At 40.5% G+C, this 25,719-nt stretch overlaps 1 protein-coding gene across 1 annotated transcript in view; it reads right to left on the bottom strand.

Annotated features, from left to right (window-relative positions):
- Window positions 1-353: 353 nt before the first annotated feature.
- The window catches only part of kcna4 (potassium voltage-gated channel, shaker-related subfamily, member 4), a 70,097-nt gene continuing 44,731 nt past the window's right edge, over window positions 354-25,719 (bottom strand). The window contains exon 2 of the mRNA XM_034680869.1: window positions 354-1,611. The gene's annotated coding sequence lies outside the window, so the exon portion shown is untranslated. The remainder of the gene's footprint in view (window positions 1,612-25,719) is intronic.

Here is a 25,719-nt window from a genome sequence, read left to right as displayed (position 1 = left end):
AACTTTGGATTTTCCGTAATAGAGAAAGAAAACGTCCAAGTTTTTGCTGTTAAGTGCAGTCAGCATGTAAAGGACGCTTTTTCATAGACATTTATTAATTTATGGAAGTTAATGCATCTAAAAAAATTAAACAAGACTGGCATGTCAGTGGATATTTCTTTTTACGTCACTAACGAGCAAAATTGCAAATCCAAGAGAGGTAACAAAATCTGAAGGACAAAGCAGCACAAGCAACATCAGCAACTTAATGTTTAGGTGTGCCAAAAAATGACTGTGGATTTTTAATGGCCAGTTTTAAAAACAAAAAAAAAAAGAACAAAAAGAAGAAGAAAAATACTGCCAAATACCCGACAATGAAGAATATTGGAGCAGCATTCGCAACAATATGAGCAACATGATAGAATCAGTGAGGACAAACACAGATGATAATGGTGGATGGTCATAACAGTCAAAGAAAGTAAAAAGTCTCAAATTACTCTATCTGCAACACGTCTTAGGACACACAAGTATAAATGTCTGCTATGTACATTTTTTTCCTATTCAGTGTGCATCTATTTCACAACATTTTCCAGAAGTCCACAACATACAATAAACTCAGGGTTTCACCTTTGGTTATGTAATTATCAAGGCTAGGTTTAAAAAAATATAGAACACACGTCCATGTTACTTTTGCATACAGTTAAATTCAAAGTGAAAACATATCAACAAAGCAGCTGGTCAGCTCTAAATTTGCATCTGAGAAAAAAACCTAAGGTATTTTGTCTCTACGCAGATGATTCTTGGGGGGCGGTGAGAGCCCAGCAAGTTTCGTCTGCTGTTTTTCTGTGATAGAAAGTGAGTGTGGCAGATATTCATGACGGTGTTTATGTGCCTGACATCTTTGCTTCAGTGTAAGTGGATCTTAATGTAAGAGGATATTCTTCTGATGTATTTCAGTGTGTAGCATTGAGCCAGTCAATATAGGTCTTATATATCTCTCCCACCCCCTCTATACACATTCTGAATGAGGATTTTCATGTGTTATGACACGATATGAATTTAAGAGTTTGTTGCCAGCGTTTGAGTGAGCAACTCAGGCCAGCCTTGTTTGGTTGACAATATGAAACAAGATAAAAATAGATTAAGTCGCACTGCTGCCTGCACATGAGCAGAGAGCAAACTCACCATTTAGGAACCAATGACACCTACAAAGCCGACCCAACTAAAACATTATGTCGACGTTACAACCAAACATTATCTCTATCATAGTAAAATATTCACATCTGTTCCTTACAAGACACTTTTTTCACATGTAAATAAAACATCTTTGTACTTTTATAAGTCTCTTAGTTTCATCGCTTCATACATCTGTTTATGTGTAGTAATTAAGGCAATCATTTTGGGCCACGACTTACTCATTTTTCAACTCCAGTCTTAACCCTTCCAGAGTTTGTTTGTTTACTGATGTCACACAGGAGCCCTCGTCCCCACTCGTCCTAATGCCGAGTCCTGTTCAGTTGTTGCTTTTATCTGTCTCCTGTTGTGCTCAAGACGACGAGTTACATTGTTTTGCTTGTTGTCTGCAGTTTCCAGATATGTGGGGGAAACTCCCTCTCCTTGTTACTGGCAGCACTGCAAAGCAGAGAGAAACAGAAAAGGCATCAGTGTTGAGAAAACAGCATCCTGAACACGGAGCTATATGCCCAAATGAAAAACTACACATTCATATATTCTTATTCCACCCCAGAGGTTTAGAGAGATGCATCCAACTAATATAATGATCAGGGTCATTAGGCAGGAGACCCTTCTAAAGCACTTAAAGGTGACATATCACGCTTTTTTCATCAATATATATTGGTCTAAGAGGTCCCTAAAACATGTTTTTAAAGTTTATGCTCAAAAAAACACTTTGAAATCAGATTTTGGCATGCCTGAAAATCCCTCTTCTTCAGTCCTCCTCAGAACACTCTGTTTTCTCTCTGACCACGCCCCCTCAGGAAGTGGATGTGCCTCGGCTCTCCAGTACGTTGATCTAATGTTTACATGTTGGCTGAATATACACGGCTGCTCAGAGATCACGTTACTTCAACCCTCTGAATCTGATCCAGAATCTGATCCTGACGGAGAGGCGCCTGTAGCAGGACCTTTCTGAACGATTGGTCTCAGATTTAGTGTTTCTTGTTGTTTTATTTATCAGTATGTAAGCGTGTGTCTTGGTACACAGCTACGAACATGTAGCTATGTGGCTATGCTAACTAGCGCTAGCACTTATCCATGATAAATAAAAATCATCCACTAGATCCTCAAATCTGCAGGCGTGGGGAGTAAAACTGACCTCTACCAGAAAGACAGCAGGACCTTTCTGAAGGATTGGTCACAGATTTAGTGTTTCTTGTTGTTTTATTTGTCAGTATGTCGATGTGTGTCTTGATACACAGCTACAGCTACAGCTTTGAACATGTAGCTATGTGTCTATGCTAATTAGCGCTAGCACTTATCCATGACAAATAAAAATCATCCACTAGATCTTCAAATCTGCAGACGTGGGGAGTAAAACCGACCTCTGCCAGAAAGGCAGCGGGACCTTTTCTGAAGGATTGGTCACAGATTCAGTGTTCCTTGTTGTTTTATTTGTCAGTATGTAGACGTGTGTCTTGGTACACAGCTACAGCTACGACATGTAGCTATGTAGCTATGCTAACTAGCGCTAGCACTTTTCCATGATAAATAAAAATCATCCACTAGATCTTCAAATCTGCAGACGTGGGGAGTAAAACCGACCTTTGTGTTTATTAAGACAGACCTCCCTCCTAAGCTCCTTGTTACCACACATTTGTGCAGGGAATGAAAAACGGAGAAGTTGAGTTGTATTTTATACAGTCTATGGGCTGAACAAGCTCCGAGCTCTGACTCCGTGACAGACCGGATATTGTTGTTACGTAATAAAAACACGGAAGTCTGAAACGGCTCGTTTCAGCACACATTTACAGAAAGGTGGAGAAATCAGAACAGGGGCAGAATGGATTTTTTTCATTCTCAGGGGGTTTGTAGACATGCCAGGGACACATATTTAAGGTAGAGAACCATTAAAAAGTCCATTTTGCATGATATGTCACCTTTAAGGAGGAGATAGGTCTGAGGTACTTTAATCACATGCACATTAGAATAATAATTACATGCAGGTTTGGTTATCAACAAATAATGTAGCTTCACGGTGTACTTTCACCCTTTTGTTCCCCTGTTCCCATATTTCTGTAAAACCTGCGTTCAGTCTGTTTTCGGTCTTTCATTGGGAAAAAGGTTTAGACACTCTTCCTGAGTATCCATTGCGTAGAACAAAGTCTGTGCAGCTGTTAAGCTCTTTCTAGTGCCAGCTGTTTTCGTCATGCTGGTTCCGTAGTTGCGCTCAGCCTAAGGGAGTGTTAAAAGTTGTGAGATGTGGTTCAGGGATGTGGGCTTTTAGTCAATGTTGTCATCCTAGCTAATAGGCGCTATTACTTGTCGGTTAAACAAATTATTGGTAATGTTATTTTACTGTAGGCCTGAAATGCTGGCCATACGTTGTGCCTATAAGCTGTAGTCCAGCCACCCACCACTAGCTGGTCCTACATTTGATGACATCCTGTTCTTCATTTTGATTACTTATTTGGTGTTTTTGCTCAAACCAAGTGAGCTTTATTCTCCTTGAGTTGAGATCTTCCAAAGTTTGGCTTTAAAGCAGAAGCTTGCATGATGAGTCTACTAATGTGGTAGATGGTAGAGCAACCTCAAAACAATCCCAACGCTTGATTAGATTTACTTTGTTTCTCATTTACACAGTTGATAATTGTCTGGTAAAGAATAATAATAATAATAATATCAGTTTAGAATGCAGGCTTCTAGGTTATTGCGATCTGGTGTCTTTGGAACAAGCAGCATCTGATCTCAAACATCAATGCACTTCACACATTAACACTGAGGGAGGGCACGGGGCTTTATATGACATCCTGCCTCATAAATTTTTCTGCATATGATGATTTGGGATGATATGATTATAGACGAAAGGGAAGAATTTCTCACATGCACGCACGCGCACACACACACACGCGCACGCAGGAAAACACACACAAACACAAAATGCAGTTCACTTTAATACCACTTCATTAATCCCTACAAGTGCAATCAATCATGTGCATCAGTTCACCACCAAGGTCAAAAAATACTCACATAATACAAAACAACAGGACAGCATCCACTGTTGATAACAGAATTAAAACAATACAATGCTTTATATTATATTTTAAATCTACATAAAAAATTCTTATGTGAAATAACCACTAGATATCAATATTTGAAATATAGATATCCCATGGAAATACACAAATTAAAGATATACCAACAAATAAATAAATAAATAGATAGAAGATAAAGGCACTCTGTGCAGTTTTCAACTGGTTCTGAAATAGCTTCACTCTTACACTTATGTCTCTTCAAAGCCTAGGTGATAAATGTAGGCCATGGAAATGGAATTGGAAATGGAATTTTCATGAAACCGGATTTTCGGCACTCATCCAGAAGTAACTATGTTAGAATTCATGGGAATGTGTTTCTTCTTAAACACGTGAAGCTGCTGCTTGTCTCTGCAGCTTAGGTTTAATTTAAAGTGTGATCAACATATCTGTATAACCTTATGTATAACTATAACTCATACAATGAAGTAAAACTTAAACTTAGAAAATCAGCTGTTACACAGAACAGTTACTCTGTGAAATGATCTTTAATCAAAAAGCTTTTGCCCAAACTTAACCAAACCTTAACCTAACCACTTATGATTGATAACAAGTAGATACATAAACCTAGTAATAACACTGATTCTGTAACATTATTTGGTGTAAGCTGGTGTTAGAGAAACTCTGGTTTATGATGGCTGTAGGGACAAAAATATAAATGAGAAAGAAAAAGCAAAGGAGAGAAAAAATTTCTGAATCAGGTTATTAGTTTTGAAAACATTGTCACTTATTTGGTCTCTAATCTGAAATCATACAACTTTTGATAACAGAACAAAATGTCTCAAAAAGTAAAAGGTGCAAGAGGGGTAGATGTAAAATGTACCGTGAGTAACTTAATGAGAACTGTAAAACTGCTATAAAGACGATTAATATACAGAAATAAAAAAGTTAACAATGTTGGCAGTGAAAGCAGAGCACCCAGCAGGCTACATCCCCTGTGCTTTACCTACAGGTGTACTGATCCAAAAGAAAAACAAAAAGTACTTCATCTAGGATTAAAAAGTCTGGATCATCATGACAACCTCTAACTAAAACTGTAAAAGCTGCAGTGACAAACAAAAACACAGGTCCCAAGTTTGAACGAAACAAACAGCGACATGACGGACGTGAGCAGCATAAAAAATGTTGACAACTGCAGCTAAGTGGCCTAATATTCAGAATCAGAATCAGAATCAGAATCAGAATCAGCTTTATTCGCCAAGTATGCTTGAACACACAAGGAATTTGACTTTGGTAAACTGTGCTCTCTTTGTACAAGGCATAAGAATAAGAATAAGAATAAGAACTACAATAAAAAATAAAATGAAAATATAATAACAATAACCTTAGCTATAAATACAAAGAAACAACAAATAGGCTTGACTAATATGTACAGGCTAAAATAATATGATAAAGTGCAGTGGTGAGTTGCAGAGGTAGTTTTACATTATAAAATAGAAGTTAAATAATACAAAAAATAGAAATATGGAATTCTGCTTGAGAATTGTTGCATTGTATATCTACATGTATATTTACAGAGAGTATTTATCTGACAGGTATGACACTGTTATGGTTTAGTGTTCATCAGAGTGACAGCCTGGGGGAAGAAACTGTTCTTATGGCGGGTTGTTTTGGCGCACAGTGATCTGTAGCGCCTGCCGGAGGGGAGGAGTTTGAAGAATTTGTGTCCAGGGTGTGAGGGGTCAGCGGTAATGCTCCCTGCCCGTTTCCTGGCCCGGGACCGGTACAAGTCCTGGATGGGGGGCAGGTCGACACCGATGATTTTCTCTGCAGTCCTTATAGTCCGCTGCAGTCTGTGTTTGTCTAGTTTGGTTGCAGAGCCAAACCAGACAGTGATGGAGGTACACAGAACAGACTGGATGATGGAGGTGTAGAACATGATCAGCAGCTCCTGGGGCAGGTTGAACTTCCTGAGCTGACGCAGGAAGTACATCCTCTGCTGGGCCTTTTTTCTGATTGTGTCTATGTGGGAGGTCCACCTCAGGTCCCGGGAAATAGTGGATCCCAGGAACCTGAAAGAGTCCACAGTAGACACAGTGCTGTTCAGGATGGTGAGGGGGGGGAGTGGGGGGGGGCTTCTCCTGAAGTCCACTGTCATCTCTACCGTCTTGAGCGGGTTCAGCTCCAGATGGTTCTGACTACACCAGAGAGCCAGCTGTTCCACCTCCTGTCTGTAAGCAGACTCGTCTCCGTCCTGGATGAGACCGATGACGGTGGTGTCATCTGCAAACTTAAGGAGTTTCACCGAGGGGTCTCCTGAGGTGCAGTCATTGGTGTAGAGGGAGAAGAGCAGTGGGGAGAGAACACATCCCTGGGGGGCGCCAGTGCTGATGGTCCGGGTGCTGGATTTGATGCTCCCCAGCCTCACCTGCTGTCTCCTGTCCGTCAGGAAGTTGGTGATCCACTGACAGATGGAGGCCGGCACTGTGAGCTGGGTGAGTTTCTGGTGCAGGATGTCTGGTATGATGGTATTGAACGCAGAGCTGAAGTCCACAAACAGGATCCTAGCGTAGGTCCTGGGGGAGTCCAGGTGATGCAGGATGTAGTTCAGACCCATATTGACTGCATCCTCCACCGACCTGTTTGCCCGATAGGCAAACTGCAGGGGGTCCAGCAGGGGGCCTGTGATGTCTTTCAGGTGGCTCAACACTAGTCTCTCGAAGGACTTCATGACCACAGATGTCAGGGCGACGGGCCTGTAGTCATTGAGTCCTGTGATGGTGGGTTTCTTTGGGACTGGGATGATGGTGGAGCTTTTGAAGCATGAGGGCACTTCACACAGCTCCAGCGATGTGTTGAAGATCTTTGTGAAGATGGGGGCCAGCTGCTCAGCACAGACTCTCAGGCAGGAGGGGGACACGCCGTCTGGTCCTGGAGCCTTCTTGGTCTTTTGTCTCTGGAAGAGCTGGATTACCTCATCTTCACAGATCGTCAGCGCAGGTGGGGGGTCAGAGGGGGGTGGGGAGGGGCTTGTGGGGGGGCCAGGTAAATCAGAGTGTTCGGGTGTGGGGTGTGAAAACCTGCAGTAGAAGCTGTTCAGGTCGTCAGCTAGTCTTTTGTTACCTTCAGGGTGGGGGGAGGGTCTCCTGTAGCTTGTAACTTCACGCAGGCCTCTCCAAACTTCTGAGGGGTCGTTGGCAGAGAAGCTCTGTTTTAACTTCTCAGTGTAGCTCCTCTTAGCTACCTTGATCCCTCTCGTCAGTTTGTTTCTGGCCTGCTTGAACAGGTCCCGGTCCCCACTCCTGTAGGCCTCTTCTTTGGCCTGACGCAGCTTCCTCAGTTGAGGTGTGAACCAGGGCTTATTGTTGTTGTATGTGCGGAAGGTCCTGGTCTGCACACACATGTCCTCACAGAAGTTGATGTATGAAGTCACAGTGTCAGTGAGTTCATTGAGGTTTCCTGATGCAGCTTCAAAAACACTCCAATCAGTGCAATCAAAGCAGGCTTGTAACTCCTGCTTTGACTCCTCCGTCCACTTCTTCACAGTCCTAACTACAGGCTTAGCCGTTTTTAACTTCTGCCTGTAGGTCGGGATGAGATGAATCAGACAGTGATCAGATAGTCCTAAAGCTGCACGGGGGACAGAGCGATATGAGTCCTTTATTACTGTGTAGCAGTGGTCCAGAGTGTTAGACTCCCTGGTGGGACACTTAATATGTTGTCTGTATTTAGGTAGTTCGTGGGTTAAATTTGCTCTGTTAAAATCCCCGAGAATGATGAGCAGAGAGTCAGGATGTTTTTTCTCCACGTCTGTAATCTGGTCAGCCAGGTGCTGTAACGCCTCCGTTACGCAGGCCTGAGGTGGGATGTAGACGCCGACCAGAATAAAGGAGGAGAACTCCCGCGGCGAATAGAAGGGTTTGCAGTTTATGAAAAGAGTCTCCAGATTTGGACTGCATGACTTCTTCAACACTGTGGTATCTGTACACCAACCTTCGTTTATGTAGAAACAGATTCCGCCTCCTCTCGCCTTCCCAGAGAGTTCCTTTACGCGGTCCGCTCTGTGGAGCTGAAAGTCCGGTAAGTGCAGCGAGCTGTCTGGGATGTGTTCACTGAGCCAGGTTTCAGTGAAACACAGGGCGGCGGATCTGCAAAAGTCCGTGTTTCTTGAGTTGAGGAGCAGCAGTTCATCCATCTTGTTTGCCAGGGAGCGGACATTCGCCAGGTGAATGGACGGGAGCGCACTGCGTAACCCCCGCTGTCTCAGTCTGACGAGCACGCCTGCTCGCTTGCCCCGGCGCCGGCGTCTCCGGCAAAGACCATAGAGAGCTGCGGCTCCACCAGCAAGAATCTCTGTGTAACTTAAAGGTTCAATGAAAACCGGTGTAAAAAGTTCGGCAGAGGACTGTCCAATGTTAACAAGTTCTTCTCTGGTAAAAGAAACCAGAGAAGCGGAGCATAAAGATACAAAAAAGAGAAAAACGCAACTCTATTCCCCTCCTCTGTAGCTGTTTGGGATGCTGATTTTGCTCAAATTTAAATTCCTCCCTTCATGAAGTGTTTATGTTATTCTGGCTCCCCCCTGTAGGGCAGAACATTTCACAGAATAACTGTTCTGTGTCATAGCTATTTGTGCTTATTAAGATGCAGACTATTAGAGACAAGCGTCCTCTTTTAACTGAGCAGCTGTTGTATAATTCTCCACCTCAATAATTTGAGAATTTCCACATAGTCTCCCTGGAGTTGAAGACATTCTGCATGCAATCAGAGCTGCAGCAGGCACAAGGCAATTACAACCTACATACTGAGTGTTTCTTATCTAATTCCCTCATTAAGAATTTGGAGCTGAACCTGTGCTTGTTACATTTCAGTAGCTTCTTTGAGTGGAGAGCTACTTCAGTAAATATACAGGTAGTGTGTTTGTGTGTGTTTACCTTTGAGTACCCTGTACCTGTATTGACAAGGGGAAACTTACTCTGAAGCATTCAATATCAAGTATCAGATAAATTTGGACTATACAGAGTGTCAGAGACATTTGAATGACTGAAATGCAGCGATAAGGTGAAGCCATGCGAGCTGAGTGGCTCTCTTTGATATTATTCAGCGTCTGTGACCTTCCAGTTATTTAACACTGAGTCTAAAATGTCACAGAGAGAGAGGGAAACAAGGGAAGTTATTTAAAGTAAAGGATGGTAGTGTTTTGCACTCAGTTCCTTTTTCTCAGGAGTTGACATAAAAGATGCTCCTTTGCGTGTGCGCGTGTGTCAGTGTGTGTGTACTGTACAGTGTGAAATAGGCAACCTATAGCCAGAGGGAAACAGGGCTTTACCGGGACAACATACTACACCACCTGCATAGACACTGACTTGAGTTGAGATGTTGATGTTCTTGCTCCAGCCACATGAGGACAGAGAGGTGAACTACAAAGCAAGTCGGATACACCCAGGCTTTCTGCACAAAACAAAACTCCCCAGTCAGAGATAACGGGTTATCAACTTTGTCTGTTTCCCAAGCTTTTGCTTTCTGCTCCATGCATGCTTGTATTACAGGTTGCATCTTTGTACTTTTTTTCAATGAGGGAGAAATACTAATTAGAGATGTCACGATACAAAAATGTTAAACTTTGACACGATAGTGAAATGATATCTGTTTCGTGGCATCAAAAAAGGAACTCCTGGGCATCCAAAGTGGATATTTTGTTATTTTTGATTTACAACCTCCACATAGTGCTGATACAGAAAAAGTCACTGAACACAGACCAACATGACATACTGTTAATGAAAGACAAAATAAGCAAGATTTTTCATAAACATAAAGAACTAAACCAGGCATGGTGCCCCTTATTTGGGCAAAAACTTGTAATCTTAATATCTTCTGAACCGTCGTGTTAGAAAAAAATTCACCCCCCGTACAGTGTGTGGCGATAGAGAAATTAGGTATGTAGACCCAAGCCGTTTTTTGAGCTAGGCTGTAAACATGTTTATCAATGCTGTAAAGATCGTCTTTTTTGAATTGGTTTTTATGTGGTTTCTGGTGTTTCTGCAGCCAGCCTCAAGCGAATTCTGGATGAATTGCAGTTTATAACCCTTACGCATGGGCTTTCTAGTTTGAGACCAGAGGTAGCCGCTTGGTTGGGACTGATAAAAAAACATACAGGGACCAGATGACATTGCTCTCTCTCCTCTGCTGTCAGTCTGACTGAAACAGATATAAATGTAACATGAGTGTTTTTGTTTGATGCTAAGTTGTGAGTGACAGGAGAGTTGGTGGTGTAGTAGCAGTGACGGAGGGCAGAGCAGATACACACACACACGCACGCACGCACGCACGCACGCACGCACGCACGCACGCACGCACGCACGCACGCACACACACACACACACACACACACACACACACACACACACACACACACACAGCAGGCAGGGAGAAGTGAAACCTAATCTGCAAGCAAACTAAATCCAGCACCTTTCCTGTACTTTTGTGCTGAGATGTGGGCTTGATAAGTTCTTAAGGGCATAACCGGAATTCAAAAGTATCAAAGTATTGAACATTTTGAAGCCTTAAATTTATTTGTGTGAATGTGTAAAGTAATGTATCATCCAACACAGCCCCAGTGCCTCAACTTTATTAAGTTACATCTTCATCATTTAAAACTCTAAATATTTTGATAACAGATGATTTAATCAAGAACTGCATTTAGATCTGACATTCCCATAATAGCAATGTAAACCAGGACCAAGCTTTAGAGCCTAAACTGCACTGTCGCTGCTGATCCTCCAGCTGTTTGTCAATGTCTAGGGTATGTTAATATTACCTACAAAAATAAGATTTTAGGAAGAGAAGTGAGGGGTCCTTTTTCCTGTATCAAACTGAATACCTGTGTTGAAAAAAAGAAAATGGCACTACATTCAGTTTGTGCTTCAGTAAATTTGCATCTTTGAACTGTAATATTACTATCATAACAAAACAGTTAAATGTTTTCATGAATTCTTCTTTATATAAATGTTTCTCCCTTAAAACGGATAATCTTGATACAAATTAAGGAAACTTTATCACCCTAGAGCTGATTTTATTCTGAGACTATGCACAGGTCAGGTGTGCAGAAAATGTGACCTCAGTGTTCCAGCCGTATAAAATGAAAACCGGCTTTAGGCCATTTGCAACTGTTTTTAGCCTCAGAATACCTCTGCTGTGGTGAGCTGTTATTTCCATGCATTACAAATAGTAAAAAGGCACCTTTTGCTGTGATATTGCAAGCAGATATCATGACAACAAATTAAGCTAAATTCCTTTTTAATGGGAGGCTGCAATATTAGAGTGAGTCATTTTCTGTGTGAGGGGCTTTGCTGCGATGAGTTTCCTGATGATGATTAATGGAAACCGAGCAGGGCCTGACAGCCTCAGGGGATTTTTAGAAATAGTTGCCAGAATCGTATTTTTGGTTGCCAGAGTGGACAGAATGGTTTTGATAGCATATAAACACTGATATAATCATCCTGCTATACTTAGAAATCACATTCAAGATCATTTTTTTCCTTACCTGTTACTAAAGCAGGCCACTGACTGCACTTTTATAGAAGCCTCTCAATGTTTATCTACCATTTCCTTATAGACACTGAGTTTGTCATCTGACTGTAGAACTAATGAATAAATCATCTAACTTTACTCCCTGACTATTTCTAATCCAATAGTTTTTTCATATTATTTATGAGTGCAAAAACCATTCAGTCTGCCATGGTGGCAGATGCTTGGGCAGCCAACATTGTCCCTGGCTGGTGCATATTTTTGTCCCTAATCACATCCATATTAAAGGCACTGTGAGGAACTTCTCTGATTCTGGTGACCGCTTTCGATGAAACTGGTATAGTTGTTCCAGAATGAAGACTACATTTCCCATGAGCACCATCACGCACCATCATGAAGATGTGGCTCATGATGTTGTGGAAGCAAATTAATGGAAACAGATCTTCTTTTTAATACTTCTCTTTGTTCTAGACAACTCTTTTGCAGGATGCAGAGTAATGAAGTAAAGTATTGATTTGTAGCTACGTAAAATTAAAAACCATAAACTCGGATTTATTACAGTTAGTTAGCTTTCAAAAGGTGACCAGATAAGCTGTTGCAATATCACCTGTCACAGCCCCACCACTGTCATAATGTGTGCTCCAGTATCCCAATTAATGTCTAAGTAATGTACATATGCCAACAGTTTTCCTAAATGAGCAGTGGAGCATTTACACACAGGCATAAAGAAAAAAGACTCTTCATGCTTTCTAACTTAAGTCTCTCTGCTGAACGTTACCAGCACAGTTCTAAACATAGCCAATTCCGGGTGAGTGCCAAATATTGACTTGGCTTTTTGCACGGAAAATCCAACTCAAACACAGGCACTAAAATTCAGTCTAAAGGAGTAACCTTTGTTGTCGCTGATACTCTCACTTTACTATGTAGGTCATGAAGAGGCGTCAATGTAAGAGTGACACTGTTTCATCAGTTAAAAACTCCTCACAGGGCCTTTAAAGAAACTCATGTCATGATAAAACTCCATCACCCCCTGCAGGTTGTTCCTTTTGTTCCTTTATGAAACTAATTAAGTTAATAATGATACATTATTAAAAATGACTTTGAGCATTTCCAGGCCTTTGCTGTTAATGTTCTAGTTACCTAACCTGGACCAACTTAATGCGATCCAACCCAAATTCAAGGGACAGTTTCTCTTCAGAGCCAACCAGTGATGATCTCCTCAGAGATCTTCTGATGTTCATTGTTTGAGTATAGTCAGCACTAGTGAGGATAGATACCCAAACAATACAGGGAAATAGTCTTAAACAGGATAATCAATGCAATAATCATTTGGGACTTAACAGTCTGTAAGTCATGTCTCTTGTAATTTCCAGCCCCTCATTCAGAACGCTATCTATCTCTCTGTCCATCTCTTTAAGGGTTTGGCCCCTCAAGGCAAAGCCAGTGGCAGCACAAGGTTAAACCTGTTCAGATCTACAAAACCACCTGAGGCCCAGAAGCTTTTACTACTCACAATTTAAAAGCCTAGAAGCTGTTTCCTTTCTTTCTTCATGGGACTGCTTTTAAAACCATTATAATGTTTGCAGGAAGCAACCAGATGAGACAGAATCTGCAGGTATGATTTTATGATGAGGAGTTTAACAGCCCCAAAGCACAAAATATTATTAAAACAACTGCAGGGGGTTGATGGAGTTAATAAATCCAAATGACTCAACAGTTATTTCACCTGATTTTTGGAGTTCTCTTTAACGCTGTAGAGCCAACACTCGGCTACTTGAGGTTTTAGTTATGACACCATTTGACTCTGTACAACAAACCCTACACATTTTACAGATTAACATAAAGATTTTCAATGTCATGACGATGGAAACTTAATCGGTAGGAATAAAAAATACACAACACAATAGCACCACGTTCCAGCAGGATATTGGCCAATACCATCAATGTCAGACTGAAAGAATGGAGTAAAACAAAAAGGCAGTTGAGTCTCAGTTATCCATTGATGATAAACATTTCTTTATGGTACCATTTAGGTTCTTAAACTATAGTGGTTATTGTGTCCTTGAGGCATAAACTGAGCTGAAGTCTTGAATGGTTGCACTTTTGCTTCATGCCAACGTTGATCAATGCAAGATTACCAGATTACTCATGCTCCTTTATAGTCAACATCTGATAGTTCAGCATAAGAAATGAGCTGGAGCGTACTGCAGAGATCCACCAGGCTTAGAAGGAATTATAAGAGCGTTGATTAAGAAATCACTGCTTACAATGTGTGATTAATTAACGGCAATATAGCTTGTATAAATAGCCACAGCTGTGCATAATGTGACCTCAGTGATGCAACACAGAAGACGAATGAAGTAATATTTTCTCTGTCCCACTTCGACAAGGCTGCTGATATACAAACAGCTGATTGAGTGCATCATGTTTACAGTATAATTGTATGTTTGGGGTTTAACGTGAGTGAAGATAAGGCTTATTCATCTCCACAGTGTCACAAAGACTGAGGTGTATTCAGCAGAACCAAACCTTTACACAGCTTTCATTTCAGACATGAAGCTGCACAGAGATTTATTCCACCTTGCCCCTTCAGAGATCCGTGAAGCCAAAAAAAAAAAAGTTTCCACATGGACAGAGCAGTAAATGTTCGTACGTCAGACTGGAACAAGCGCCTCAAGAGGGCATATAGGTGAGGACATTGGCTGTAAATACTTTCACTGCTGAATGGAGTTGGGAAATGAGACATAACAGCTCCTCATTACTTGTTAGCATTGCCTGAGCGTCAACCCTGCAGCCTCCTGCAACCTCTGAGGTTGTAAATCTTTTCTAAATGGCAGGCAAATCTCCCTTTTCACATCTTGGGTTATGGCCACGTTAATCTAACATAATGTCCTAGGAGTGTGTGTGTGCTGCTTAATTTGTTTTAGTGTAGAGAACAACTTTCTATTCCAGACAGATTGTGTCTACAAAGAACTTTTTTGGGGGGTTTATTTCTTAACTATTATGGAATCTGCTTGCTCTGGCAATATGGTTATGAGCCCTGCACTGTTCTCAGCCAAAATTCATGTGAGTTATTTTCTCATTTTAATCAGCTGTTTCTATGCCAAATCATACAGAAACACCACGAGGGGTCCACCAATAGTCTTTTTAACGGTTGATGTCAATGCAAATGTACTGAAGATCACTAAAAAACAGGTCGGCCCATATATAATGCAGATATCATGATGTTGTTGTTGCTGCTTTGCGTCCTATAAAATACAACAATCACAAAACAATAACATTTATTATTTAATTCACATTACAATCGAATATACATTCTGTCTTCTATTTTCATTATTGAATCAATATAAAAGCGTATTTATTAGGAATGGGCAATGATTTTCGAATATTCGAATATTCATTCACTTTTTTTAAAAGTTGAAAAGTTACTTCGAATATTTTCTCATTTTAAAAGTAACATTTTTCATCTTTTTACCATTGCCTGGTTGTAATACGGTATTCTCGCCATACGGTGGCTATAGAGCATTGAAGAAGAAGAATGCAAACTGCATTAAATAGTAAAAGAAGAAGAAAACATTTGTGACAGTCGCTGCAATTTTCTCCGTTTCACACTAATGTCACACTACTACACACGTATTTCCAGAGACTGAGCATGGCTATAGAATATAAACACAAAGGCCATGCTGCGTCACAGAAACACTGACGTAAAGGTAGAGACAGACGCTGACAGTGTCCACTACTAGCAGCAATTGTGAGAGTCAATACCCAGCCTTAATCATCATACCAGCATCATGAATCTCATCTTATTGTCTGTAGGGTGTTCAGTTACATCTCAGCCATCACTGATTCTACTGTTTGAAACACATTTTTCTCAGGTACCCTAATACTTCTTATTCCTGTCGCTCATGTTATATGTACATTTCTCGAGTGAAAGAGGATGGAAGGATGGAGTAGAAAGAGATCACTAGGGAGCTCAAAGTTTCTGCTAATTGTGTGTTTTCATTCAGGGTGCTTTAAAACAACCTGCCTGCTTTAGCTAAGTTGTGATATCCAGTTTAGAACATCTTAATATCAAATGATGGCAAACTCATCCTTCTCTTACTGTAGCAGCAAAGTCTCCAGACGGGATTTAAGTTCTCACCTGAAGTAAGTGGATTGTTTAGGTACCTTGTCTGAGTGTCAGAGGTAATGTGATTCAGAGTTGATAGTCGGACCTTCACACTCTGGCAGGGCACGGTGTAAGTCATTTTTCCTTAAGATGTCATCCTGCAGCCAGGGACAACTTTTGTCAATGGTCACTGGCTACAAGCTTTTGATATCATTACTGTGTCATTTAGGCTCCGCTTTAATTTCACATACACCTTGATATTTGGCTTGGCACAAAACCCTTCCAAAAAATCCTCCGGGGCTGCTACAGGTAGAAAACTGCAAGCTCACCCTTCAGCCTTTAATTTTATTTTAACTAAAGCTATGCGATTATGACAGTTTGCACTTAAGCTCTGTCTCCCTTGAGAATATCCTCTCTGACACCAAAGTGTTTGTTAATACTCTCTCCTAAATCTTCCTCTGATCTGTGTGTCACAAGCGCTCAAAACTATCAACATCAAAGCAGGAGAGCGAGCTGCACAGACAGTTTACCTGTTTCAATTTTTCAAAGGATGCTTCAGTGCTGTCCAAGAAACAGGGAGGTTTTTCAGATGGCATTTTAAGACCCATGACTTTGACTGTCCTTCTGCAGGGGCTTACAGACATTATTTGTTATCTATGTTTGGGCAACTTCTTGGAGAACGAGAGGTCACATGATGAACAATCATGACCCACAAAATCTGTGCATGTGCTGCTCTTTGGTGGGCGGCGGAGGGACACAAATGTTTACCGACCTTTCATGAAGGTTTAAAATCAAAGGGTGCAGTTTTTTTCAAGAGTAACAAAGCTTATGAAATGCATTTTGTTTTCTCTGTGTCTTCAAAAAAGGCAACAGATGTACTTCGAATTCCACAAGTCACTGTTATTTATGCAATTAATAATCTGATTAAATGACTTGCATCAATTCCTTGGTAGGTTTCATTTCATTGTCGGTGATAAAACAGACAATTTAAAGTAATATATAAAGGTAGCTTCTAAATCAGGGGAGACTGCTCTAAACCTCAACAGAATAATAAAATAAATGAAATAATCCTGCAGAGACTGACTTTAGAAGGGTGCACATGCACATGTAGCACGCTGCCTGGCTTCCTGCTTTCTGACACTAATCCAAAGGCAGCAGGGATTTTCTGCCTCTTGCTGCTTCTTGCCTCACACCCCTGCAGGGCTCTCAGATCCACACTGGCTTTCCCAGTCACACACACGTGTGCAAACATACACAGATGAACACAAGATGGACTATAAATATTCAGGCCAGGAACGGCGGTATGTGCAGCACAATGTACGCCGGGGACATAACACACGCTGTGCTTATTTCGGGCCTGCCACCGAGCTCTCTGTCAGCACTTTTCTGTGGGAAGAAAACTTGCACATCTGCTCGTCTGTTGCTGTTCATTTAAGCAGAATGCTTTCTACAAAGCCCAAAACTGAGCCATGCTGTCACTGTTTTTGTGTCGTTTACTCATTAGACATGTTCGCTGTAGAATGACAAGCCAAGCTTCAGGTGTTGTGTTTGTTTATATTTGTGTCTGAGGGGAAGAGGGGCTGTATGGAAAGCACATGGGCAACCCAGCCAGTCACATTATACCATGCCAGACTGTCACAGTGAATTAAAGGCAGGACACAAATAGAGGTGCGGGTCAAGAGACATCATTAATGTCAGGATAAAACTCTGGTTCACTCCCAACAAGACTTATAGGTAACTGTCCTACCTGACTCAAAGGTTTACTCAACCCAACAAAACCAAATGTTACATGTTCACTGCTGCTCTCAATCATACACAGTTAAAGGACCTCTAAGTTGTCCAAATACACTGTTCATTCATGGAGTTACATAACCAGTATACAAATTATATAGCATGATAAGAGACAGTGGAAGCCATGGAAAAACTGGGTTAGTGCCAATTACTTCCATGCCAGCAGCCAAATAATCTATAAGTTTAGATGTTTTTCTGTGACAGTGATAGAAACAGACAGCAGCTCTTATCTAATCTCTTAGCCCCACAACTTTCTCACAGAACGAATGGTTTGGAGTCCAAAATGTCAAAGTTAGGGCTGCTTGCAGTCTTGGGAACACATCTTGACTGCTGACTTTAATAGGCTGCAAATGTAGGACAAGAAAACGCAAAAGCATCTGACATATATTGGTGGTTGCATTTTTATTTTTTTATTTTTACTATCAGTTCACTGATCAGTCTAAATATGAATTTGTATGCATTTTAAGTCACCTAACATTGGGTAAAACTGTTTGTTTTTAGCCATGCAGCATGTCTCCAGGGGTTGTCAGTGTTGGTCAGCCCTCCACTTTGGTCTAGACTCAAAATTTTAACAACTTCTGTACAGATAGCCTGAGATTCTCTTACAACATCCTGAGCTACTGAGCTTGAATAAGAGTATCCTCAAAAAGCTGCTATAGCTGCAGATAGTACATGAATACTTCTTCACAGTTTGATTCTGTGTTTAAGTTTCAGTGGTTCATACCTTTATGTCAGTATGAACCCATATTCACATATCATTTAAAGAGGGTAGTTGTTTGATGTACATTTATATAAAAATGAATATTGCAACAATAGTGTTCTTGTATGTCAGAATGGTGATGTTTTGATTGGTCTGGTCAGTTTTTTGTTTTATAAAGTCTTTTTTGTGCCTTAATTAGATAAGGCAGCTGATGAAAGACAGGAAATGTGGTCAGTAGAGAGTCAGGAGAGACAGAGCAAAGGTTTGTGGCCAGGAGTCCAAACAGCAACCGCTGTGATGAGGATTATGGTCTCAGTACATGGCATGCATGCATGCTTAAACCACAAGGCCAATCACCGCCCCGGTCACTATTGTGACCAACAGCCATACCAAGATATTGATATTTTCCATTGAGTGTATTATTATTATTTTTTCATATATCTGATGATCTTAAATATTTTCAAATAATTGCAGATAACTGACTGACGCATGAATAACCCTCTGCAAGTACCCCTGTTCCTTCATAATATACTGATCCATTACTTTAAGCCATCACACTTTCCCTGATGTTTATTCCTCATATAGATTTCTAACTACGGTCTTGGTACATTAAGCACAGTTTTATAACTTGTGTAAACACAAGCTTCGAGCTGTTTCCTCCAAATGAAAACCGTTGTTATCTTTGCTCATCGCTGTCAGTCACAGCGCACCACCTCCAGACCAACCTCCTCCATCTCGTGCCCCCGCAGGCTTTTCTCACATGTGCTCCTCAACAGTGACTTAATGAAACGCCTACAATCACTTACCAACCGCAGATGCAGATGCCTGCCAGTTGTGCAGTCGAGCGTGAAAATTACCACGTTGTTTCCCTTGATAATGGTAGCTGCTGGCAATCTATTCCCCAATTTGCAATCTAAATTACAAACTAAACTCGTTTTGCTCAACTGACCCATAGGAAATGTGTTTAGGTAATTTGATTATAAGTCTTAAAAATGCTGTTGCATTAGATGGATCCTAATATCCTGTAACAACTTGAATTTAACAGTGGTGTAGAGATTAAAGACAACTTAATGTGAAAAACCATATAAAGGCTGTGCGAGTGTCGAAAGTGCATCTCTTTAAAATCTCACTTTTTATGCTGAACGTAAAATAACACTCAGTTTCATCTGTGAGGCAGAAAAAGGTTTACAAGCTTACTTAACTACAACCTACCAGGGTAGAAAAGGTGAGATTAGTTAATTTATAGCAACCTGAAAGAAACAAATGTTAGAGGCATACGACTTAAAGAGGCACCCTACTTTATTTTTGACTTCATGAACTCATGATAGAAAGCAGTCTTCTTGTGATAAGGGACACATAGTTCAATACTTTTAATGAATATTACACAGATAACAGCTTGACTGGGTCTAGATGACAATTAAGTGGATCCTATGCTGCTCTAGTTAAGTTCTATATTTACATCTACATGTGCTTTATTAGTAATGCGACCGCAGAGGCAGCAATTTAGCTTGTAGGCATGAAGAAGGAGCTACTCAGCCTGCACAGAAAGAGCTACACTGTCAGCTGTTTTGAGGTATTCACACTTGCAAAGCCAATTTTTCTATGGTTGATGGTAGCACTAAAATCATATGGACCACAATGTGAATACATTAATGTGCATTATTTATTAAAATTCTTTCATTTCACTGGTAAAGTGTTGAAATTTTAATTCCTGACTTGTTTCTTTCAGCATTTGAAAGGCTTCCTCTGAAACTACACTTCCTCCTGATTTTAAAGATGTTTTATCAAGATGCTTTTTTTGTTTAGTCTGTATGGAAGGATCTGGATTTCAATACAGGAAGTGTCCTGCTTTCTGTTTGTAGAACATTTGTAGTCCAAGTAGTATTGACCAATCACGTATGAGCAGGTTTTGGTGTATGCAGTATGCAGGAAAAATAGTTAGTGTGGACAAACAAAGCAGGTGGAAAGCACACACTGCTGTAAGAACATCCCTGCACCCACAGATGCTAATGTGAAAATGATTTATTTGTCTTTGTGAACACACATCTTCACAAAAGTGCAGCTAACAAACTTTTGCAGAACAAAAACTTTAACTTGAGAAACAAATCTGTTGATGCGTGACCTTGAATGCACCAGAAATGATAGAGCCAACCTTACAGCAACAAACAAGCATTTCAAAAATGTTCTTTTTCTCTTGAGGACAGATCTGACAAAGCTTGCATCTTAACCTCTTACAAATCGGCATCATGTTGTTGTTACTTTGGCAAACTTAAGACCTGTTCATTGCTCAGAAATCACAAGGACTTGGGTTTTCTTTTAAGGCTCATACCACTGAAGTCAGACAGTGAAGCCTCTGTGTTTCTTACAGTAAAACTGAGACCTTCTTGGAACAAATGAACAGGCCAGGAGAGGTAATGGAACACAAAATGACACGTGTACACCACTAAAAAAGTATGTTTGTGAATGAATCTTTTTGTATTTTGTTTAACAAATTTAACTTACATTGAAGTCTGGTCTCGTGTTACCTTACAAAGACTTGATTTAATTGCTTAATAATCACAGAGATGTGGGTAGAAGATTGGTACTGTGTATCAGTCTGTAGCCAAAGCAAAAGTATTGTTGAAAAAGGATCTATTTTACAAACATGGTCTGGTAGCAAGAATATTCTCTCCTCATGTTGAAATGTCATAAAGTCTGTAATGGTTTTTGTGTCTCTTCTTCAGATGATTTGTTGGATTAATTAGATGCCGGACTTCATCGCCGTTCAATACTTAATCTTTCAATCCTAATTCCCGTTCAGAATTTGATCTGTCTGAACAGAGCAACATCTGCTACCCATCTCACTAAATTAGACTGTGCTACTGTGAACCAAAGACTTTATTGTATTTTTTCAGAGGTGTGGCCGATACGGCAGTAACAAGTAATTAGATTGAAAAGTGCTGCTGAACAGCATGTTTATAAACAGACTGTGTGATCTGTGATTCACTCAACAAGGCCGACAGCCTGAAACCTGCAGGGGAGAGACTAATCTGCCTTACTACTTAAGTGTGTGATTGAAACATCGACATTAATTGGTTTGTAATATTTATATCATATTAAAGCACTTTAATGACGACATACATAACAATAACAAAAACAATTCACAGCAACACTTATTTGTTTTCCTGTGTGTGTGGTTTAGTTTAATCAGTTTATACAAGACTGAAACATCTGCTTTTCTGATAAATAAACACTTGAACATAAATCAGCACAATAAGAATCAGGGCTTTCGCAATTTACCGGTAATGACGATAACTGCCTTTTTGAAAAAGTGAAACCTTGATATAACGCTAAAAATAAGCACTAAGTAACTAGTCATTACTTAGACGCTGGTAGCGACCCGCCAAAAAACGAAGGAAAGGAAGACAAAGCAGCAGAAAAAGACTCAGTTACCAGCTAGTTAGCTAGGTGAAAATCTGATACCGTGACAGCTCTGATAACAACTAACTATAACTTTAGAGACCATATTTGGAAAATTTTATCTGACATGTATTTTCATTTCCTTGTTTGACCCATGATGCTTCTGTTAAAATGGAGAGGGCGGGCTTACAAACCTATACTGCAGCCAGGCACCAGAGGGAGCTCTTAAAGTTCTTGCTTCACTTGGGATAGCAGGTGTCCTGTCCATGTTTTATACAGCCTGTGGTTGCAACAAACCTATAGGTTTCTTTATCAGTTGCAACCACAGGCTGTATACCCATGTATACATTACAACATATCATTTTAAGGTGATTGTTTTTGAAGGTGATGAAAAGAGTGAAAATGCAATTAAAGAGTAGCAGGGACAAGGAGAAGTCCTGTTTGTGGTCACAAGAGCTACCAAGAAACTCGACAATTAAACACTGTTTCTGTATATCACTTTTCAACCATTCATCTAGAGATAATACAGATTTTTATCTTGTGATTTCAGGGTAAATTATCGTGGTATCTCTAGCAATCAAAAGACATCTCCAGTTAATGAAGTAATTATCTCAAGAAAACAGCTACATAACCAAAGAGTACGTCAAGGAGATAATGGGAAGTTAAGTCTGCTGCAGCTTCAACACAAGCCAGAACTGAGAGGTTGACCATCCAAGGCAACAACATTTTTAAGTTCACCAGACATTATCAGCTCAACTCAGCCGCTGAAGTTGTGCAGATAACATCTGATGAACATGAGTAATAAGAGTGATCAACCTAATGTTTGATCATGTTAACAAGTTAATTATCTAATTATATCAAGATAACAAAGCACGTTTTCTCTCAAACAATCAACTTTCGCTCTTGAGTTAAAAATTGAGTTGTACTGATATTAATTTTCTCTTCTGTCTGTGCTCACCCATCTGTTGTCCCAGAGAGGACGGACCACCATGTGTCTCCTCCCATACACAGGGACCTGCTATCAGCCTACCTCTATGAATTGCCAAAGAAGCTTCACAGAAACAATCCACAACCATCGTCCTACCTGTAAACACTGCCAAATGTGTCTCTCTGGAGGAGTTGAAGTGATTGAAGTAGTGTTTACATCCATGTAACTGTGGGAGTGGAAATCATGTTCACCCACGTATGATCACCTTCACTGTGATTGAGAAAAAAAGCATCATATGCACGGCTTGTTATGCAGCAAAGAGTGGATGTTGACCCTGTCTCTGTGAATGCACAGGGCTTTAGCCATGAATTCGCATCGTGGACCAGTTTCTAACCAATATATCACCTGAGTGCCTCATTCAGACTTTGATTTATTGCACACCTTGTAATTAAATGAGCACTATTGCAGAGCGGTGCCTAAACATAATTTGATGGTTTTGCCCTTTTGCCCCTTTGTAACCGATGTCTTGGTCTTCTAGGCCTGCAGAGAGCTTTATGAGACCAGACATCACATTACTGCCCACTCAACATCTGCTGCTAGTCACGCACAGACATTTTTAGAGAGAAGTAGCTGCTCAGTTTTTAAAAAAATGTTGAGGAAGACCACTTGAGACAACAAGGGCAATAGTGCAGTGGCCCGAGCATCTATAAACACTTTTCTCTGAGCGTTTTACGACACTACGCATCTGACTGACTTCCAGATAATTACCAGCTATTAGCAAGAACAACTGTTGATTCAACAGATCTGGTTTTGCAGGAATAAACTTCTGTAATTGTCCACTCAGTGGTTGAGAAAGTGCGTGTTTTCCACAATTACAGTTGTTTAAAAAATGCTGAAAAGGGAAAGATGATTGTGTTGCATTGAAATGACCCACATGAGTCAGAACATCAAACTGTATGATCCAAAGTAAACTCAGCCTCTGCAGCACAGCAAACCAGGAAAAGATGGAAATTGATGACAGGTTCTGTTCCCATGGTTACTTTGGCATTGTAGCCACGTTTCGACTCTCTGTCAGTGTGCTCTGTCTTTGAAACCACAACACAGTGACTTGTCAAATTGCTGAATTAATTTGTCTGTCACATCTCCCCCTGCGTCTCCTGTCTGCCCTACGTCATGCCTTCCCAGCAAATCTTCATTTACTCTCTTTTACAAGACAATCTTAATAAATGTCACATTTGAAGACTTAACTTCAAATAAATGTCTCTCTCTGCCCTTTCTTTTGCTGCAGAAGCAAAATATAAACAGCCTTAAGATACAAACATCTTGAGGGGAAACATGGCAGCCCTTCTGCAAAATTCAGAGCTCATGCACAAGTCTTTCCCACAACTGCTGGCTCTCTCCCAGATGGCAAACCTCTGGGTTTCTCCTCTCCAGCTGGAAACTCTGGTTATGCATCAGACAGATCTATCAAGTCCTACCACTGGGTCAGTGCAGGAAAAAGAAACCTTTTCCCGTTTGCCTCCTCATTTGAAAACATTCAGGGTGCAATGGCTGCATTCATATACAACAGTTTTTGCAAAGCTGCACCTTGACATATTTTAGTCATAAAAAATCTGTAAAACTGCCCAGCATGAACATGAGAGCAGTGACTCACACGTTGGCCCTGTTCACCTGTTTGGGTTGACTCAGCGCACCTCGACAGCACTTGGCAATTTGCAAAGATGAATAATGAAGCAATAATCCACAGCCGGCCACAGTACAGTGATATTAAGACTCTGCTAGTGCGAAACACACTCAGTGAAGTGTTTATTTTTTGCATATTGGAGGTCATACTAGCTTGTGTAACCTGCTGGAGGAGGACTTTATTAATTTGTAATTGATGACTGCTGTGGATTTTTAACTTCATTGCCTTGTGAACCTTTTAATAAGGACAACTTGTGACCACTCTGCACAAATGCAGCCTGTGTATGGGTGAGGGCTGTGAGCACTTCAAAGAAAAAGTCGTTTTATATTTCCAATAGTCTGTTTTCAAGTTTCAAAAGAGGCCAGGTCTAACCGAACACAAAGTAAAATCCAGTATTGCAAGAATATTTTCATTTAGAGAGAGTAGAGAAAAATATGAAAATGTTTGTAGAAGGTAGATGTAAGGAGATGCACCAATCTACTGTGTGTTTGTGTTGTATAGGTGTGGTCCAAAATGAGTAATTTACTGGTTGTTTGAACAGAAATTTAAATACCGACTAATGTGAAGGTAAAAAAACAGTCAAAACTGAGAACAATTGATTCATCACGGCTAAGCAAGGGATCATCGAGTTTGGAGGTATGACTAACATAAGCAGAGCTAGCACCACCAGCCTCCGGTCTTCCTTGCGGGTTAACATCCACATTATATGCCAGTTTAACCAGACACAGCCTACATATAACTTTATCTCCATTCTCTAGATCGAAATACTGTCAAATCACACTGCACTATGAGATAACATCTGTCATCTGTGCTTGTTTACATCCAGGCAGTAGAGCATTATAGCATTATGGCAGTAACCAATTACTGGAGCTACTGTAGTAGCTAGTGGCTGCGCAACAGCTCAGACACAACATTTGACCAGGATATCAGGCCTACAGTAATGAAAATATTGATAATTTGTTTTTTTAAAATAATTTATTTAACTCAACACACACATCCCTCATTGCATGTCAAGCATGAACTAGAGCGTTTGCCCTTTAGCTCATTTAAAATTTTCAAGGCACAGAAGCCTCTAGATGCCACTGGATGATCACTCAACCAATGAGAAACAAAATATTTAGAGCAGTGGTTCGCTGGCAGGCAAGTTAACTCAATCCAACATCCATCCATCCATCCATCCATCCAACATTCCACACAGAAGAGTTTAGATTTGGACTGACAGGTAAATAAATGAACCTTGTATCATATTAAAATGTTGCTTTCAAGGTCTGATACCATGAGTCTGGGCATTCAAATCAGCTTTTGGGGGCAAAAAGAGTTCAAGTCTTATGACCCCTAAAATGAACCTTCAGACCCCTTGTGTGGTCCACAATCAGTAACCAGAGACTGTGCTAT

The sequence above is a fragment of the Notolabrus celidotus genome, chromosome 3 (assembly GCF_009762535.1).
Source record: "Notolabrus celidotus isolate fNotCel1 chromosome 3, fNotCel1.pri, whole genome shotgun sequence".
NCBI classification, from domain to species: Eukaryota; Metazoa; Chordata; class Actinopteri; order Labriformes; family Labridae; genus Notolabrus; species Notolabrus celidotus.
The sequence above is the reverse complement of the archived record's forward strand: the minus strand, read 5'-3'. Positions and strand labels throughout refer to the sequence as shown.